We start from the raw sequence: 14,980 nt of genomic DNA on the forward strand, positions 1-14,980 counted from the left end.
TGGGGAATTCCAGCAGCCTGGAGCCATAGTACTGTTTGCTCATTGCCCAAACCTGCCTGTTTTCCTCCCTCTGGGTCATCTGTTCCAGGAACATTTATTGATGCTTACCTTGGGTAAAGCCCCATGATGGAGCTGGGCCCCAGAGGTGAGTCAGCCATTGTATCTGTCCACGAGTCTGCTCAGTTCATGATCACCACTACAGCAGTGTGTCCCAGGTGTCTTGCATGACTTACACTCTTTAAAGTGCTTCATATTTCTTCTAGACTCTACCTCATTCACACTGTTTTCTGTCAAGGTTTTTCTTTGGAGCTGTGGTGACTCTGGGCAACAGGGAAAGGTGGGCAGAGCAGAAACTAAGGCGACACCCAAGAAAGAAGGTGTTTAGGTAATTTGACCAAATCAACACAGATGGTCCGCACCACCACCCCTCTTCCTACAAGTTTTATCCAAAGTAAGGCCAGTTCAAGTGAGGGCCTATTAGGTAGCAGAGCAGTTTGCTGATGCTCAGGGTGGTCACCAACCAAACCAAGGAAAGAGACTGACAGAGTGTACACAGTACAGGAAGTGCTATACTGCTCCCTCATGTCCAAAAGGGGACAGTGAGTCGCTTTCCAGCTGCCTAGGCCAAGAACCTTGAGGCTCAGCCCTTGCCTCTCCCTTGACACTAGAATACCAACACCTGGGTTTTCATCTCACAGCATCACCACGCCCTGCTCCCGTCAGCCTCCGTTTTGGTCTCCGACCTGCGCTGGTTGGGGTGGGAGAGCCTGGCCGCTCCCTGCGCTCAGGGCCGGGCTTCGGCCCACGTGCGCCAGAGGCAGCAGTGGTGACAGCCGGCCCCATGAGGGCGGGGAGAGCGCGGGGGTGGACCCCGCGCCGCACTGCCATTGGCCGTGCTCCTGAGTTTGGAGGCGGGGCCTCGCCCCCGGGTGCCCTGTCATTGGCCGCGCCGCCGATGAGGGCGTTTCCCAGTTGGGACCGCCGCACAGCGCAGAACTGCAGGCGCCCGGCCGGCTAAGCCTGCGCTGGGCCGCCTCGCTAGCTCTCAGCTCCGCAGGCGGCCGCCGGGTCTCGACCGCTGAGCCCACAGCTTGAGGCGGAGGCAGGCGCTGATCCGAGGCCAGGCTGCCCAGGAGTCTCTCGGTAAGGCGGAGGCGGCGTGAGCTTCGGGCGGGCGGGCGCGGGTGGGAACTGTGCCAGCTGTGTCTGGACTCTGAGCCCTGCCCTGCGCCCGGGAGGGTCAGGTGCGGCCGCGGCATCCCACGTCTCAAACCCCCCGGCGGAGCGCGCAGCGAGCAGGTGTTATTGTCGATGGAGCCCACGGCTCCCAGGTCAAGCCTCCGAACCAATTAGAACGTAACGAAAACCTCCTGCTGATAACCCGAGCTATCTCTTACTCCTCTCTCAAACACCCAAACCCTGCGATTCTAATCCTAGAAAATCCCAAACGTTAGAGCGAGGTGGGCGCGACGGCCAGCAGTGCCGCCTGTCATCCAGCGGGTCCTTCCCGAACTTAGCTTCACGGGATTTGGGTTCCGCGCCCTTTATGTCCTTTCGGCTCTTCACTGGGCGCCCCCCCTCCCCATTCTTCTCCCTCCTTAATAACAGGAAGTTAAGTTGGGCCACATGTCAGTGGCTAGGCCGGCTGAGGGCTGGGTCCCGGGGCCGCAGCACTGTCCTCTCGGTATCGCATGCCCCAGCAGTGGACTTTCACCGCAGGCCCAGGAGCACCCGGGACCGGGCGTCCACGGCGTCCTCCCTGTGGTTGTCTGGCCGCCCGCTGGGAATGGTGGGGTCTTGCCCACAGTCCCTGCCGCGGCTGACCCGGTTGCCATTCGGAGCAAGTGGGGTTAACTTTATCCGGGCCAGCCTCATCTGTCAGAGCTGGGAACGGCCTTTACTGGATAGGGAAGAGGCGTGTTGAAACCAGAGTAAACGTGTGTCTCCTTCCACATTGTTTATTCTGGATCCTGGGTTCTTAAAGCGGAAAGAGCTTTCATTTGTAAGCCACAGGACCTGTGGGTGTGCATCGCGTGCTGGCGCTCTTGCTGACAGTCTGGTCTGGTCTTCAGTGGTTTGGGTGAAGGATGAAGTCACTAACCAGCCCCCTTGTGGACAGGTCCTACGTGGAAAAAGCCAACAGTCAGTTGTCCTCCACATTTGCCTGCCTGGGTTCCCTGGCACTAGTGCCCTCTCTGTGCCAGTCCCTTCGGTAGGGGCAGAGGACCCAACAAGTGGGCTTTGAGTCCCCAGGACAGCCCCAAGTGATGTTCTGGAGACTTTAATTGCACTAAGAACTGGCCTTCTTCAGGCAGAGGGAAGATGGATTTATTAAGCACCTCTTGGGCACCAGTTCCGGTCCTGGGGCATTTTTGCAACTGATTTCACTGGTTGCTCTCCAAAATGTCTGAGTTTTTGCCCCACTCTCCTCATTCCATTTTAGAGTTTGGGGAAAGAGAAAGTGTCTGAGCCAGGTCTTGGCTCTGTCCATGCTAAGTCCAGTGCCTCTTCTGCTACCCTAAGGCTGTGGAAAGTGGAATGCTATGTATGGAACTGTGGCTTCCCTGTAGGTTGACTGAAGCCTTTTGGCCTCTGGAGGATTCTGTCCACCAGGATTTCAGGGGATGCTTCTTTAGCAAAACACGTGAACTGACCCAGGTTAGCCTATGTTATTCAACCTGCAAACTCGTAGCTTACACTGTCCTCTGGTCAAGGGTGATGGATAGTGCTGGCCATGATATGACAGCGAGGGATTGACTGCTGGTGTTGGGGCACTGGTTTTTGTTTTGTTTTTTTGGGGGGTACTCTTTCCACCATTGACTTGGCCTCATCTTTGAGAGCTGACTTTAGTCTGAAAAGACTATTTTAGGTGAAATAACCTTGACCTTAAAACAGATTCCAGTTTTATGATTTTTCTTTTTCTTTCCTTCTTTCTATCTCCTTCCTTTCTTCCTTCTTTTTTTTCTTCTTTGGAGGGAGAAGGCAGGTGCCGAGGTATGCTTGTGTTCTGATTGAAATACAGTTTGACATACCTTTATAAAAATGACATCACTTTTTACCTCTGTCTACTTTCTTCTTTGGGCCTAGGGCTTTGACTTTCTGCTCGTCCCTTCTTCTAAAAGAAAATCTCAGCTAGATACCAATCAATTATACTTTAGTATAAATTAGCTTAAGGACTATGGCTGGTTGTGGCTGTGAAGTTCCATTTCCAGGAGTTACAAGGAGCATCCAGGTAATCCCCATTCCTTTTTGCTTATGATTGGGGTGTATCTTTATTCTCCCTGCCATGCTCATACTCTGTCTGGGTTTGCTTTCCAGCCATGCACCTGCTCCCTTCTCTCCCCACTAATGAAGAGTAGAGGTCTTGCCTTCTTGGTGCAGAGGCTTGGCCAAAGATTTGGGCTGAACATTGTTAGCCCTCAGAGGACTAACAGTCTCTGTTATTTAAAGAGCCAGGGAAGAGAATCCTGTTCACCATGCTGGAACATTTCATTCTTTGTATGAGAGCCCTGCATTAGTCCTCTGAAGATGTAGACGGGGCTGTTCCCATTTTACGGACCAGGAAACTGAGACTCAGAAATGTTGTAACTTGCTCCCATTAGAAAGTTAGTGAGATAAGATTGGATTTCAGCCTTGGTCTGTTGAGGGGGAGGGATAAAACATTAAGGGAAGCAGGAAAACCTTGTGACTGTCCTCTGAACTCTAGAGCTTGGTGTGGAGAGTTCTTCTGCTGGACTGACTACTCCCTACTCTATATTGTAATTAAGTGTGAACATGTCTTCTCACCCCACCATAAAATGGCTTTAAAACACTCATAAATGGGCTTGGTTGTGGCTCAGTGGTAGAGCGCTTGCCTACCATGTGTGAGACACTGGGTTTGATTCTCAGCACCACATATAAATAAATAAAGTAAAGGACCACTGACAGTTAAAAAAATATTAAAAAAAACACTCATAAACTTAGAAGATTTATTTTCTGGTTCTCTTAAGTCCTCCTTGCTCTGTATTTCCTTAGCCTTTCTCTAAGGACATCTACCATGATGTGTTACTGCCCACTATTAAAAAAATATTATGAACATTTTCAAACACTTAAAACTAGAATAGTCTAATGAGACCCATATACTCCTTACCCAGCTTTATTAGCCACCAAGAATGTCAGATTATGTCTTTTTCCTTTCCCTCTGTTCTCCCTTCCTGAAGTATTTTAAAGCAAACCTCTGACGTCATGTCATTTTGTACCTATATAATCCAGTATTGATCTTTTAAAAAAAGAATCTTTTCTTGCAAAGCCACACTGTCATCACTGCACAGAACAGAATGGACAGTACTTCTTTGGTATCACCTGTCTATATTTGGATATGCTTCGTTGCCAGAAATGATCTTTACAGTGGTTTATTGGAGTCAGGAGCAACGTGCGTGCGGCACTTGTCTGTTGGTCCTTTTATGCCTCTTTCAATTGGGAGAAGCTCCCCTCCTCTCACTCAGCAATTACCCTCTGTTTTAAGTGCCTGTCTCTACCCTCCCAGAGCACGGCAAACCCCTTGAGACTAGAGTTCTCTTCTATGCCATGCAAGATACACAGAGTAAAGTCATGTGTGGAGGACCTGGCAGAGACTCAGTGAGTATCTGTCCAGTGTTATGGCCAATCAAGAAATGTGTTTGGAATGGACTGAATCCTGTTGGGGGTTGTGTACTGCCATGAATGTGTTTGCAAAAGAGGTTTCCAAAAAAAAAAAAAAAGACTTGCTCACATGTGGCTGTTTCCCCAGCAAGCATCAGTCTATAGACATCCTGAAGCAGAGCTGGCCCTCACTGACTGATTTGTGGTAGGGAGCCCAGAGGGCCACATCAGTGCCCTGATAGCAACTGGCCTCTGAAGATTCCACGTGGGCTGACGGGGACTGAGGTCGTTTTTGCTCAAGCTTTGAACTCCGCCATAGTCATGACTATGCTATGATCCAGGTCTTTGGTGCTGGGCTTAGTGGAGAATGCCACACAACTTTTCCCTCTTTCTCTGAGCAGTGTTTTTCTTGCCTTCTAGAGCTTTCTTGAACCTGCTTCACACTTGGGTGAGTGATGGAGTGTTTCTCCAAACACCATTCATCTGCAAATGTGGAGGGGACAGGGCATGTCAGAAAATGAACATGTATGACCTGTTTGTTCTCTGAATTTTTTCTGTAGAGATAAGTGTCACCACTGGCATCTTGCAGGAGACCAGAGGCTCAGGAGGGAGGGAAAGGATGCACCTGCCCTTCTTGACAATGCCTTTCAGACAGGCATCTCCTGCCCCATCTCCTTCTGAGTGCTGGTATTTTGGGACATGTCTCCTTATCCCACCTCCAACCTGTAGAAGCCCCTTCTCTGAAAGAGCCCTCAAAATGAAGAGCTGAATTTTTGTTTTATTATGTTGTCTGTTGGCTTGCTTTCTTTCTTTCTTTCTTTCTTTCTTTCTTTCTTTCTTTCTTTCTTCATCTTTTTTTAACAGTGTTTTCCACTAGAAAGAGAGAGAACAAAATTTTAAGTCTCTCTCTCTCTGAATGGCAGTACCAGAGTTGATTTTTTTTCCTTTTATTGTTCACTACTTAGTATTTTTTCCAAAATTTTCAGAGTAGAAATATTTTATTTTTATAATTAAAAATTCAAACATTCAAAAAAATTTTTTCTCTTAAAAAAGAGGACTCCAGCTGATTTGGAGTGAGTAGACATAATTATCCGTATATTTGGTGTGGCTATATATATAAAACCACAGGGCTACTGGGGTTTTGCTATTTCCTTGGATCATTATTTTAAAGAACATCCTGGTCTTGTTACAAGTTAGGAAATAAAGAAAACTGGGGCTTAGGAAAGAGAAAAATATAAGACAACCATGAAATCTTGCTCTCCTCCCCATTGCGCTTCCTCCCTTTCCTTCCTGAGAATATTGTTTTGCTGTTCCCCAAATGAGATCTTTCTAATGTTAGGCTCTCCATTTTGATTTTCTTATTCAAAGAGTTTGAGCCATCAGCCAAGATAAAATGATACAGTGTGTTAGCACAAAGCAGACAGGGCGAGCTGCTGGCTCCAGGGGACCGTCTTGTTCTCTTGGGAAAATGCCTGATCGCCCAACATCCTGCTCAGCTCACTTGGGTGCCCTGAACCTCCCCCCTCCAGCTTCTGTTTTTTCCCTGCACCCTCCCCCAACCTGGAAAGCATGGCTGGTCTGGGCTGATAAGGTGCCTCCTTCTAAAGCATGGATCATCTGGTCTCAGAATTCAGTGCTGGTCAGAGTGATAGGTGACAGGGGCCCTCTAGTCACAAACAAAGCCTCACTGAAGGGTTGAGCCCACTGTGGGTCTGATTCTGAGCTTCTCCCTTCTCTGTAATCTGTCCAGGAATATCCATCCCTGCATCCCAAATATAGTCTTTTGTGGTGGCCATGTGTGGCCTGGTTTCTTCAGTGTACTTGCTCTGCACCTGCCCGTGCATCCAAATATGACCATAGTTATCATGGGAAAAGTACTCCTGTCTCAGTGGGACCTGGAAGGCAGCTGTGGGTATCGGATAGTGTTGTGTTTTTAGGGTTAGAACTAAAAATCCTAAAAAAAAAAAAACAAAACAAAAAACAATGGACTAATGTTTCTCTCCCCTGAAGGTCAAGGTCATTTCCCTGCTTTCCTCTACCCCCAAGTCTCTACTTCCCTGCAGCTATCTGGATACCTTGCAGTACTTGTATTCTTTCCAAGCCTCGCTCAGAATTCTTTTGGGGGAACAGAGGTAAGGGCAGCCCCAAGAACAGGAACTGTTTCCTGCTGGTTTGTAACTCAGGTTTCTCTCCTTCCCTGGGCAATGGGGGACATCCATTGCAAATGCCCTTTGTGATGGCAGCAAGAGGAGGGAAGCAAGGAGCTGGACAGGGGCTGCTGGTCCCCGAGCTGCTGCAACAGCAGGTTTGTGGGATGTTCACAGCCCATGCTCCTGATACACCCTGTCCAGAAGCCCAGCTCCGGTCTGAGAATGCCCCATGCTGACCTTGCCACCATAGTGTCCATATGCTGAGGTGCCTCTCATGTCCCTGAATGGCCAACATTGGCCACTTATCAGGGTGCTCAACTGTATTTGGCGATGATTTGTGAGATCTCAGAGTATTGTTGAGAGTTGGGGAAATGAGGTATAGGGGAAGATGAAGAAATGGCTGGAGAAAGAGTCAGTTAGACCTTTGGGTCACTAAGGAGAGCTGCTCCTGGAGCAGAGTGAACCTAGGTCTATGGGGAGGTCAGTCTGCAGACCCCTGTTGGACAACTGCTCATCCTCGGGGAGCAGAATGCGAGGTGGAGGTGCTGCGTGCACGTTCTCAGCGGCCATAAAGTCAGGCTGTTGTCAGCTCCACGCATCAGAACAGCTGGGATTTGCACGATCTGATGCACAGATAAAGCCAGGGGCTCCCTGCTTGGAGGAAGGCGGTGTCTGATAGCCGGTTGAAAGGGCGAATGGAAGAGAAGCATAAGCAGGGGCACGAGGGAGGTCTCTTTCCGGACTCCCAAAGACAGGGTTCAGTCTCTTTTCCTTAGGAAATGTCCCGTGGGGTCTTGGGGACTCTGGATCCATGCTGGCAGAGCTTCCTGGCCATCTGCCCAGGCATCAGTGTTTGGAAGGAGGGAGAAAGCACTGGATAAAATCTCAGCCTGCTTCTGGAGTCTAGGTGCACCTCAACCAGGGGACCCAGGAGTTCTTCATGACCCAGGTGTCCTTCTCCAGCTTGGGTATTATTTTGTATTTGGATCTTGGGCTCTCTTGGGAGCAGTTTACTGCTCCTTCCCCCAACAACTAATGTTTCTCTGCCCTGAAGGGAGAGAAACATTAGTCCATCCATAAATACATGGTACTCCCCTACACACGTACATGGCTGCAAGGTTCTCACTACCCCCCATACATACATCAGTGGTACTTGCCCCCACATTCACAGAGATGCTTGGTTAATATTCATACAAAGGGAACATAATTAATAAGTAAGTGCCCCTTCTTCCCTTGCCCTTCAGCCCTATGTTCTCTTCTCATTGGCAGTTGTCCCCAGTGTCTGGTAGATCCTCCCAGATATAGTTTAGATATATCCTTGCACCTGTTTCAACCGTGGCTCTTCTTTGGGCCTGCTGGGAAGTGAATAGTAGGTGAAGACACAGGGCCCAGAGGGCTGTGGAAACTCGGGCAGCTACTGAAGTTAACGAAGCCTAACTATTGCCCCCTCCACTCTTTATTTTGTCACCTCTCCCCTTTAGGGATCCCTTGTGTTAGATGTGGGGATGTGAAGAAACTGGGCACTGAGAATAGACCTCAGGGGCACATTCTGAATGCAGGTAATAGAGCAAAACAAACAAAAACGAGTTCAGACAGACCTGGGTTCCAATCCTAGCCATGTAGCCTCAGGCGAGTTCTTGAGCCCTAGTATTTAGTTTATAGAGAAGGAGGTAATTACATCTATCTCAAGGGATTGATGTAAAGATGAAATTAAAATATTTGTGAAGTGCCTTGCCTAGGTACACATTCAGAATGTCATTTTTTCCCCCCACTTCTAAAGAGGGACCCATTTCCAAAGTGAAAGACGGGTGTGGAGTTCTCCGTATGACATTCTGAAAGTCCTGTGGGTGGGTGGTGAGCCTTGGTTTCCCTCACAGGCAGCCAGGTCTCCCTTTACTAACAAGCTGAACTTCCTCTGCCCAGTTGGCCTACCGTGGGGAGCCCATCTCCACCCCTCTCAGCCTCTCCACCCCACCTCCTCCTGGCCCTCCACCCTGCCAAGCTCCTCCACAATCCTCACCTCTGGGTCCCTCCTCCTCCCCCTGGCAGCTGGATGCTGCCTGGAGAGGGCTGCAGGCTGTTTATGTGGTATTTCTTTAGAAGCTTCTAGCAGATGTCTGTTTATTGCTGAGACTTCATCTTTATCTTCAGCTCGAGAGAAGTGAGAGGCTATTTTTAAAGACCTTTCATTGGCATGGCCACATAATACCACTTAGCTGGCCTCCAAGTTTGATTCTTCATTGCTCTCCAGCTCTACCATTATGAAACTCTTCAGATCCAGGCTGGGAGACCTTATATGTCCTGATTTCAGAGCAGCACTTAAATTTAGCTGGCAGTTGTAATCTCTTAAAAAGTTAGGCCAGGGAGAGAAGGCCACTGACTGACTGTCTTTCCTCCCCCCATTTCAGACAGATGGTATGAATGAGAGGAGCATTTCTGTGTCCATAGCAACCATTACCTTCCTCCACTCATGCTCCATCCTGCCACCTGCAGGGTTGAGGCCTGCTCTCTTGTGTGTCTGAGGACTGGCAGGGAGATCTTTAGCACTACATTTCCCTTTGGACTCAGGTGGGGCTTGAGGGGAGGAGGGGGTGGAGGAGGGAGGGGGTTGCTTCACTGACCTCCCTGGAAAGAGGAAGGCAGACAGTAGGTCACAGAACCTTGGGATGTTAGGTTGAAAGTGTCATCAAAGATTATCTGCCTCTCACTCTTGCCTACTCACTTAGCCTTGGAGAAACTGAGGCTCAGAAGCTTCTTGATGCTGAGCAGAGGCCAGAGAGGTGTGTTCCTTGTTCAAGGTCACACGGCCAGGTCAGTGTGTCTTACCCACCGTTTCCCACTAGGGTGATCCTTGGTCAGTCTATGGCTGTTGTTTTTGCAGTCACCCTTCCTTAATGAAGGACAGTATCACCTACCCTATCCCCTTTCTAACAATTCTGCTGACTTTGAATTTAAGATGTATACCCTTGTAACACTGGCTAGCTTTGCTCTCAAGATCTTCCCTTATCAAAACACCTCCTTGGAGTTTCAAATTCTTACCTTTATTTTCAGCCCTTGTCTGCAGAGGATCTTTGTCAAAAATGCTGAATTTAACAGGGAAGGACACCATGTTGATGGAGATTGCCCTTTTTTATCTCTAATTAGCTGCCTGCTGAACCTTGAGAGAAAATGGGGTGTGGGATGAGTCAGCTGGGAGGAGGAGGAGGAAGGAATCCAGAAAGGAATGTAAATAGGGTACCTGGTGGGGGGCATCTGGAACCATAGGCCAGGGCTAGTTAGTGGTAATGTGCAGCTGTTGCACTGGAGGCCCTGGAGGACCAAGAGCTGAGCATCTTTCTGATGTCTGGAGGTGAGTGCATTCAGCAAACTGGCTGATGGCTGCACAAGAGATAGTGTGTAGAATGCCTGAGGAGCCACTGAGCATGGGCCAGCAGGGACTTCCTGGAGGAGGCAGGACTTGTTGGAAGATGGGTGGGATTTCCACAGGCAGAGGTGGGCTGAGTAAGAGCACTGGGAGATGTGGAAAAGTGGGGGTGGGGAGTGATGCTGAGTCTGGAATCAGGCACAGAGGGCCCTGAGGCTGGGGGTGGAGAGGCAGGGCCATAGATGAGTATGGTGGGAGCTAATCCTTTAGGCAGATGGGCTTAGTGGGAGGAGCTTAGGAGGCCTGTGTGCCTTCCAGGCATTGGAAGTGCACACTGACCAGATGGTCATTTGCCTGGACAGAGAAGGGAAATGGGGTAGTGGGTGGCTTAAGGCCAGGGCTCAAGTTAGGCTTGATCTTGATTTTGTCATACTCTTTGTGTGCATAGGCCTTTCTGTTTCTGAGGACTGCAGCCCATTTTGGAATTGCCTGGTTACCACATGGTTGTCCCTTTTTGCGGCTGTGCCACCATGTTTGCCTGTCTGTGCTTTGGCAGCTCATTACTCTAGGGAAACAGTAACTGTTCACTTTCTTCTTCTGGCTGCTGCACACCTTGTCCACTGGTCATTCCCCTCCCTCAGGGTCAGTTTCAGGGTAGTGAATAGGGAATGAAGGGTGTGCACCCTTGGGGGTGGGTACCCATGAGTCAGGAGCCAGAGTTCCCTGCTTCCCCATGGTGAGGCAGTAAAGCTGGGATGGGGCAGGAACAGCCTGTGTAAGAATGACAGTGCACCATCACCTGAAAGGATGCCATTCTCTCCTGTGACCTCACTGTCCCCTGAGGCCCCTCTTCAGGTGGACCCTGGCCATGGGGAGGTGGGTGAAGATTGGGCTGGTCCTCCACCTGCTCCAGTGTTGACCTGGCCTGTGGGAGTCATGGCAACCTCGTGTGTTTACAACCTTGACATTTGAGCAGGACTACTTGCACCTGTTGTCTGACATATACGTCTCAAGGACACCCTTGCTTTATGTGATGGGATAATTTGCTCCTGCAAGCAGCAAGTTGAATAAGTTTAATACTCATGGTAGCTATTGATGGGTATTCAGGGTGTACCATTAAAATTGCCTCTGTTTCTTTTATTTATTTTTTTCCTATCAGTTGATTGACCAATTGATCACTGGATGCATTCATTCTGCCAATTAAGACTTTGGAAAGCATGTTGTCACAGACAGACCATGGGTTTTCAGAGTCAGGGTTCTCTGCTGTGACTTTTGTCACAGGGTGCTTGTGGGATTAAAAGGGGCATTGGGCACAGCGTATCTGCCACATTGCCTGCCGCACAGTGAGCACACAGGTGGCCTCTTCCTTCTGGCCCATTTGTGAACTGGACCACAGGGGTCTTGGAACATAGACGTAGGCAGGGTTCCTTTTTACCTGAAGCCTCATGTTCTTACAGTTTGCTAAGTGGGTTTTGGGTTTTACCCATAAGTAGTGACTTTTTTAAAGTGACTCAGAGCTGGGTGTGGTGGTACATGCCTGCAATCCCAGCAACCAAGGAGGCCAAGGCAGGAGGATCACAAGTTCAAAGCCAGCCTCAGCAATTTAAGGAGACCCTGTCTCAAAATAAAAAGGTCTGGGGATGTAGCTCAGTGGGTTCACTGCCCCCCCCCCCAAAGACTCTATCAAAGAGCCTCCATTGCCATGAGGAAATTGGGACATCTCTCTGTTTGTGGTAAGAAGTTCTTCTCATCAAACTTGGAACTGCAAGGCTGGGAGAGCCTTATCAACCCCATAGGGTGCTTGGTTTCTCCACTGGGCTGGTCTAGCCTGAGGTTGTATGCTGGAAGTAACCCGTTTCACCTTTAGACGGCTCCTCCGGAGGACTCCCTATAGCTTCTGGCATTTCATCTCATTTCTTTCTCCAGGAAGCCACAGTAGCTCCACCACATGACACCTCTTCCGATATTATGTTTTTGTAAGGAACAAATTAGACACCATTGATCAGTCATAAGATGGGCCATTATTTTGTGTGCCATCAAGAAAGAGAAAGTTCTCCCAATGAAATGTGGACACAATATCTTGCTATCACTTACACTTTATTTTTTTAAATATTTACTGAAAGCATTTTTTTAGACTTTAGATTTTTTTATACCACTCTTGTATATATATGAAAAGAAAACAAAATTGGTTAAGACATTTCTAAACTTCTTCACTTTCAGAATCCAATTATTTTTTGTGTGGTTTCACTCCAGGACATCCATGTTGGTGTTTTTCTGATATGTTATTATCTTCTGGTCAGGTGGGAATGTATTTCTTCATCTCTGTTGTCTTTGGAGTTTTTCCAGCTGCCAACACCCATTCTGTAAGTTTTGATGTTGTTTTCTTGATTTTTGTTGATGAAAGTTTTGTGTCAACAACCAGGACTTAAATGGTCCTTCAGTGTTTCAGCTCCTGAAATATGGAAGTTGCAGATGTGCAGCTATGCCAGCAGGAATAACAGCCAGATTCCTGTCCGTGAGGCAATGACAACTGCTACGGCTGGCTCCCGAGACAATTGTTAGATGCTGGGAATTGTAAGATACACTCTGCTGTCAGACATTTTATAATCGAAGTAATTGGAAACAAGTACATCTTCTAATAAACGAGAACAGGTATTGATAGACAGCTCCCTTGACCACTCTTGGGTCTTCTCCTAGATTAATGACCCAAGGGACAGGGTCAGATTTTTTTTTTCATCTTCCCTATGAGTCTCCTCTGAACATGCTGCAGTGTATCCTTATCTTTTTATTCAGTGAAGACAGTACCCAGAATTGTATATCATGTTCATGCTATGACTGCAGGAGAGGAAGGGAGCGATGACCTCCCTGGTTCATGACATCCTGCTCTCCTTCACGCAGCCCAAGTTTGAATCAGCCTTTCTGCAGCTACCACACATAACTGACTCACTGATGCTACCACTGACCAGGTATTTTTTAACATTTGCTGTCACCAAGCTACTTCTCCCCTGTCTTCAACTTGTGTGGCTTTAGAATTTAAACACAGCCTCCTGTTTTGTCCCTATCTGATTCAGAACGATCATTCTGGCTAAATCTCAACTTGAATTTGGCGTGTACCTGTTCCGCTGTGCTCTTTCAGGATTGTGTGTGGTGTGCTCTGTCGCATTACCAGGTCTCTACGTTCTTACCAAGAGGAGCTCTCTGCCGCATTGATAGAGATCTCCCTTCAGAGACAGCACACTTTAACCAGCTCACTTGGGGGACCCTGGTGCCAGCTGCCTCTTACCTAGTCTCGGTCCTTTGCTTCTGACCTGTGACCAGATGCCTCCTGGAAGCCTGAGATGGCATGTCTATTGCAGCTCTCCATCCATCATTAATGACTCATCAGAAAAAAAAAAAAAAAAAAAAAGACACAGCTGTCTTCTGAGTGCCCTAGTTCCCACAGGGCTCCAGGACCATGTCCTGGGACCTCCCATGAAATCAGTTGCACCAATCTCAATGGATTTGGTGTCTCATCTGAAAACTCTGTGCTCTGGGATATACCAGTTCTTCCTCAGAAGACTTGGGGTCATTGAAAGTATCCAGATATCCATTAAAAACGACACCAAAACAAGTCCTGTCTCACATGCGCGATCTCTCTCCTCTCAGCGTAGGCGCCTCACTGTCCTCCGCCTTCCCTCCATGCACAGGGCTCCAAGTGCATTTCAGAGACTGAGTCATTTACTTCCCCAATCTCAGTCTGTTGTCTTAGAGTCTCTGGCACCAACTTCCCCTTCCTGGTCTCCCAAATCTCACAGGAAATGATTGGTTTTCCTCTGTCGCTCTTGTGTCCTCCTGGTCACTGGCTCATTCCACCACTGCTGTGGGAACTAGGGAATGAGGTTAGTCCCTGTGTCCACGGACACTTCCTTCCTCTTCTGGAAGATGGAATTCTCAGTGAAGCCAGGCTGCGCTTTTAGCCACGGGGGGCTTTCAGCAGGGTTGGGGGTCAGTCTCACCCAGCTTTGCTCTTAGCTGGATGGATCCATGCCATTGGGAGCCCAGGGGCTTGGGTTCCATGGTAGCTTCATGCCTGAGTCACCCACACGTTGTCCAGGACTATTCTCTTTTTTCCTGCGTGCTCCACAGGGAGGTACGTTGTTTTTTTGTCACGAGATACTCTTCTATGCCTACCCTCGTCCAAGTCTATTTCTTTAAAAGATAAAAGAGGCCACCGGCAGTGTGTGTAGTCTGCTATCAGGTATGCAAAGAAAAAACACACATTTCTATTTGCACGTAGAGGCAGAACACTGTCTGGAAGGAGGCAGGCTACTAGGAACCAGGTGACTGGTTTAAGAGTGGGTCACCCTGGGGGAGTGGCCAGGAGAGGTGGGAAGCTTCCTGTGGGCTCCTGGGCTTTTGGATTTGGGAACCCAGTGAGTCTATTTCCTATTCAAAATTTAAAGAAAATGACAGATAATCTGGGAGTCCCAGCAGGCAATTTAGAGCTGGCGGGGCCCTGTGGAAGGAGTGTGACTCACCCGCCTGAATCAGGGCCATGACACTTCCGGCTCACCTGGGCCTGGCTCCCCAGGTGTGGGCAGGCAGAGCTTGGCACTGGGCCAACACAGGAGGGTCTGTAGGAAGCTGCCCTCCTCCCTGCCACCTGAACTCAGAAGTAACTGGAGATTTGACCGCCATTGGTCGATAATCTGAGTTTCCTGAGAGCCAGTGCCGGGTGTCATGCCCAAGCCTCTAGAGGTGGTTTTCCTGCTATGAATTGCCTAAAACTTAAGCTGCGGCTTTTCCCTCTGGTGGACTCCAGTGTTTGAGGAAATGGGAACTCGTTGAACCTCTGGGTTTGCTTAGG

At 48.8% G+C, this 14,980-nt stretch overlaps 1 protein-coding gene across 3 annotated transcripts in view; it reads left to right on the forward strand.

Annotated features, from left to right (window-relative positions):
* The first annotated feature begins 1,020 nt into the window (after window positions 1–1,020).
* Mical2 (microtubule associated monooxygenase, calponin and LIM domain containing 2) overlaps window positions 1,021–14,980 on the forward strand; it is a 206,505-nt gene continuing 192,545 nt past the window's right edge. For all 3 annotated transcript variants that reach the window (XM_076846897.2, XM_076846899.2, XM_076846898.2), the window contains exon 1: window positions 1,021–1,143. The gene's annotated coding sequence lies outside the window, so the exon portion shown is untranslated. The remainder of the gene's footprint in view (window positions 1,144–14,980) is intronic.

Source organism: Callospermophilus lateralis, chromosome 2 (genome assembly GCF_048772815.1).
Source record: "Callospermophilus lateralis isolate mCalLat2 chromosome 2, mCalLat2.hap1, whole genome shotgun sequence".
In the NCBI taxonomy this organism is placed as follows: domain Eukaryota; kingdom Metazoa; phylum Chordata; class Mammalia; order Rodentia; family Sciuridae; genus Callospermophilus; species Callospermophilus lateralis.